The sequence below is a fragment of the Macrobrachium nipponense genome, chromosome 16, assembly GCF_015104395.2.
Source record: "Macrobrachium nipponense isolate FS-2020 chromosome 16, ASM1510439v2, whole genome shotgun sequence".
Taxonomy (NCBI): domain Eukaryota; kingdom Metazoa; phylum Arthropoda; class Malacostraca; order Decapoda; family Palaemonidae; genus Macrobrachium; species Macrobrachium nipponense.
Window position 1 is genome coordinate 58,379,231 of NC_087209.1, and position 6,013 is coordinate 58,385,243.

A 6,013-nucleotide genomic window follows, 5' to 3' on the forward strand; every position below is an offset into this window, starting at 1 on the left:
TGAGTTGGCTTCGCTTAAAGCTTCGCTGGCGGATCCAAATGGATATTGTGATATGTCGGAGTGGAATGTCATTAGCAAATTGCGTCAAATTGCCTGAAATTTCAGGTATAATTTTCTATACAAATACATACATTCTGGTTTCGTGTTGATAGATTGACTGGTATTCACGGTAATACGGTGGAAAAGGCGAATTATTTTGAACGAATCATAACTAAAACATTATTAGCAAATGTCATATAATTTCAGACAATATAATTAATATATAGTCATATATGTATATACTGATACATACATACATACATACATATATACATACATATATATATATATATATTATATATAATATTATATATATATTTCATATATGTATATATATACATACATACATACATATCTACATACATATATATATATATATATATATATATATATATATATATATATAGTCATATACACCATTACCGTGATTCTATGGCACGCGCCCATGAGCCGACGAATTTATTATTAACTAAAAAATTCTCCTTCGGTTAACATATATGAAAATATATTAATTCCGAGGTAGAGCGAATTAAAAATTAAAGGGCATTTGTAGCTTAATGCGATATATATATATATATATATATATATATATATATATATATATATATATATATATATATATATTATTATATATTGCTACTTTCAAAATGCATGTTTTCCCCTCTTTGAAATGTCTTGTAGATTGTGTAACATTTTTTCAGATTCCTAGATAGCTTAGAATAGGATGTTTTAAAATGTGTGTTCAGATTTCGCATTAACGTCTTGTAAAAGAATATATATATAACATAAAGAGAGAGATCTTTGTCTTTTCAAAGCTGCAAATGTTTAACTTTTATGTCGACACTGTAGATTAGAGAGTCTGCGAGATCCGTTTGCTTCCCTGCTCTGTCAGCGCGTTTGATAATGAGCTCGACTCTTTTTACGTGGTCATCAAAATATGTCAATCTTAATTATCGTTTACCCTCCGTTTCAATCGGGTACGTATCTGTTGAGCAGTCTTGTCTTGTACGTGTATGTATTTGCCAAGTCCCACGTGGATGTTGCACATTATGTGTGTAAGATTGCGTCAGATTTCAGAACTTTCGAGAAGCTTTCGTGCCTAGAACGTTTTGAGACATCTGCTCTGTCATTTCCATAAAGGAAGAGATATTCATTCGATCTTACGACCTCGAGGCAGTTAGATCTCCCTCTCTCTCTCTCTCTCTCTCTCTCTCACTCGACATCGAGATTTTATTAACGTAACGTAAATTTGGTCACTCATAACTTGTGAGAATTCTATATTTGATATTTCTTAGAATTTATTTAGTGTTATTTAGTTTCTTTTGTGGAATCTGAACAAACATTTCGTAACGGCGCCTTGTTTTTGTGAAAGTGTAATATACAAGCTGCAGCAAAAGAGAAAGAAACTGGTATACCAAGGTAAAAGTGTTGTATATTTTTTTATTAGTTGCAACTAATAATTGTTAGGAACAGTGAATAACTAATAGGATAGGGAGTGTGTTTAACTAATAAAGGATAGGAATTGTGTTTAACTAATAATTGATAGGAACTGTTGTCTGTTACGAAGGTTTGGTAAAAACTGTTAGTTACAGTGTTATGAAAAAGATTTACACTTTTACACATTGCTGATATTTTTTGTGTTTGTGTCTGTTCCATTGTTTGTGCACTTATTCATTTTCTTATTGAAGTGTGTCTTTTTGTTTTATATTTTCATTTGCATTCACAATTTAATTGACTTAGTTATTTTCATTGCTTTATCATTGCACATTTAATTAAATTTAACACTTGTGAATTGATTTGCATTTACTTAGAATTCTTCAAACAATTTGATTGTTGTTTAGCACTTGTGAATTAATTTCAAATTTTCAATTATTGCCTAACACTTTTGAATTTTGATGTTGAGTTAATTTTCTTGAATTTTGTGATAAATTAATTTTGATTTAATTTTACTTAGTTTTGATTCAAGAATTAATTAAACTTTACTTTGTTTTCAAGTAACAGTAATTTTCCCTGATATTGAGAATTTCACTTATAAATTTTGAATTTAATAATAAATTTTTTGTATTTAAAATTTTTATAAGTGTTTTCTTTATCTTACACCAGTAATAAATATATATAATTATGATTATATTTATGTTAGGTAGAAACATAGAGTGGTAATTGATTTGCTTTCCTTCAATTTTCTTGAAGTGACTTAGAACCAGGAAAGTACTTAGACTTCTGAAATCAGGGAAATAACTTAGAGTTTGAAAGTTGTTGAAGGAGTGATGCCCTTTGATTAATTTAATTACTTACAAGATTACCTCACACTGTTTTAAAATGAACTTAGTCTGATTTTCTGCAATACTGGTAAGTGTTACGGGATCACTGTTGCCTTTAGAGTATTCAGTCGTTTAAATGTGTTATGAGGGTTCAGGTGTCTGGCTTTTGGTGAGGTAATATTGATGCATGGTAACCAGATACTTGGCACTTCGTAACATTATTTAATGGTGCCCAGACCCGGGAAAGCAGATTTCATTATCACTCTAGAATATAACTGGTGGTTTAGGAATATATTTTGTTAGGAGAGTGACCATATAGTTTTGTTTTGCATTTATTGTATTGAATTGTAAATTGATAACTTAGAGGAAAATGGCTCAGTTCAATGTTCAGGAATTTTTAGCAGCATCCTTCCGTCCAAAGTTTTGTTCTGAAACCACTCTGTCTAGAGGCACAGTGGAGCGCTTTAGCAGAGGCATGTGGTGGTTATGTGTCTACTAGTATGGTAAAGGCACAAATAAGATGTATTGCTATGGAATCATTGATAAACTCTGGTAGAATAACTGATGAAGATGAGTTAGAATTGGCTCAAGAGTTGTTGAATGTAGCATGTGCTGATCTCATAACTAAAGCAGCAGAAAAAGAAAAGAGAAAAGTGATGCGAGTTAGCTTAGACGCATTGAAGCAGAAGAGATTTGATTAAGCTAAAAATGCTTGCTGAAAGAGAGAAGAATGCAAGCTGAAAGAGAAAGAATAGACAGGGAAAAAAAACAAGAAAGAAGAGAAAGAGAGAAGAAAAGCAACAGAAGAGGAAAGAGAAAGAATAAAAAGAGGAAAGAGTAAATCGCAAGACATGAAAGGGAAAGGAAATGGAATTAATAAGAGCTAGATCCACATTACCTGTAACAACCGTCTAACCCTAACCAAGGTATTCAAGACCCTGTATTTGATGTAGTGAGAGTACAGAAGTTAATCCCTAAGTTTACTGAAGAAGCTCCAGATGAGTTTTTTGATCACTTTGAGAAAGTGGCTTCAGGTATGGGATGGCCAGAGGATAAATGGTCAGATTTGCTACAAAGTGTCTGATTGGTAAAGGGAGAAGTGCTTATCTAGCCTTAACAGCTGATCAGTGTAAAGACTACAAGGTACTTAAACACAGTGTGCTACAAGTTTACCAGATGACCCCAGAGTACTACAATGAGAGATTCCAGAAATTTAAGAAAAGATGAGAAGGGAACCTTCTTAGATTATGCTTACAAACGTTGAGAAGGTGTTTCAAACGTTGGGTAGAAGCTGCTAAAGTTTAAAAACTTTTGATGAGTTAGAAGAGTTACTTGTTCTTGAACAGTATCTTAAGGGAATTCCCTGAACATATAAGAGCCTATTAAGAGAGAGAGAAGTGAAGAAACTTGACAAAGCCGCTACACTTAGTGAAGATTACAATATATCAGTAGCAAACGTATTACAATGTCAAGTACCAGAGTCAACAACGCCCAGGTTTATGTCTTATCCAAATAACAGGAACAAATTTAATGGGAAACCTTCAAGTGATACTACTAAGAGTACACACGGAAATACAGCTCAGCAAATTAATGTGAAATCCTCATCCAGTTTTTCAAGACAGTTACACCTGAAACCTATGTTGTCTGTTTCAAGTGTGGAAGAGTAGGACACTACAGTCAAGAGTGTTACCGGAATCAACAGCAGTCAAAACCAGTTAGTCAAGTTGTGAAACAAACTACGAAGAGCAGTGTGGGAAAGAATCAGACTCCAGAGAAGAATGAAACTAAACAAGCTGATGTTTAGCAACCAGTTGAAATGTTACCTCAAGCAGTGAGTGGTTAAGCAGTGTGGAGGCTTTTAAGCCATATACTATGAGGGTATGCTGTCAACTCAAGAAGGAAAGTATGCAGGTACCAGTCAAGATATTACGTGATACAGGGAGTAACCATAGTGTGGTAGTACGTGGTTTCTCACCCTCAGTTGGAGAAGATCTCACAGTAGATTCAGTTATTTTGAAGGGTATAGGAGGAGAGGAAGTAACTCCTATATGCCGCTTACACCTGTCATGTGAATTGGTGACAGGGAATGTTTGATTTTTGCTGTAAAGGACTCACTGGCTGTGGAAGGTATACATGTTCTGTTGGGAATGAAGTTGGTGGTGTGCCATTTATTCCTTGTCCTGTAGTGACAGACAAACCATTGAGGATTAGTCCTACAGAAGAGTTGGAGAAGAATAACCCCCACCTGTTTCCTAGTTGTGTAACTACCAGAAGTATGAAGAGGACTACGACTGTAAGTGAAGAAACTGAGGATTTACACACCCAAGAAGGATCAAGTGAAGGATCTTTGTGCTTAGAAGAATTATTCCAGGGAAGTGAAGTTTCCCATAGTGCTGACCAGAAGAGATTTCCCAAGAAGATGAAGAAGACGACGACGAAGAAGAAGAACCTGATGTTCCTGAAGAGACTCCGAGTAGTCAAAGTGTTGCTGAAGACAGTAGTGGAAACTACAGTAGCTGAGTTAGCAGATATTGAGAATTCAACCCTTGAAGTTGGTCAAGTGACAAGAGAGAAGCTGATGGACTTGCAGAAGAAGGATGCATCGTTAACTGATTTGTTCTTCAGAGTTGTTGATCGAGAAGAGATGCAACAAAACTCCTACCTGTTACTTTCTGAAGGAAGGTTTACTGATGAGGAAGTATAGACCTACAGATATACCAGGAGATGCTGTATGGGGCGAATATCATCAAATTTGATTCCATATCCGTTGAGAAAGCAAGTGGTTGCAGTAGCTCATGAGTCTGGACATATGGGAATCAGGAAGACTGTGGAGAAGATCATGAAATATTTTTTCTGGCCTGGACTTCACAGAGGACGTTAGCAGGTTCTGTCGTGAGTGTCATACCTGCCAGATAGCTGGAAAACCGAATGAAACCATCAAGAAAGCCCCCCTACAACCTATAGAAGTTAGAGGAGAACCTTTCTTTAGCAAAGTGATTATAGTAATGGTTGGACCATTGCCGAGACAAAGAAAGGAAAGGAAATGAGTATTTATTGACATTAATGTGTCCCAGTGACAAGGTATCCAGAAGCAATCCTGTTAGAAACATATCTGCCAAGATAGTTGCTGAAAAACTTGTGGAGTTTTTCTCAAAGTTTGTATACCAGAAATAGTACAAAGTGACAGAGGAACAAACTTTACTTCAAAGTTATTCCAGGATGTGATGAATTTGTTAGGAGTGAAACAAACAGTTGTCCACTGCCTATCATCCAGAAACTCAAGGTGCCTTGGAAAGGTCTTCCACCAGACATTGAAAAGTATGCTGACAAAGTATTGTTCTGAGTCAGGAAGAGAATGGGATGTTGGTTTACCATTGTTGTTTTGAAGTTAGGAATGCTTATCAAGAAAGTATGGGATGTTCACCTATGAGATAATTTTTGGAAGAGAGTGAGAGGACCGTTGAAGATTCTTGCAGAAAATTGGGAAGAAAATCAAGAGGAAAGCCAAGCAGAGTATGAAGAACTTAAGGAAGAGGTTGAAAGAGATTAGAAAATTCTCTTTAAAAACTTGAAAAATGAGTCAAGAGAAAATGAAAAGGAGATTGATGCTAAGGCCTAAGCTAAGAAGTTTTAGTGTTGGTCAACAAGTGTTAGTGTTCTTACCTGGTCAAGAGATTTCCCCTCACTAATAAATTTCAAGGTCCTTACAAGAT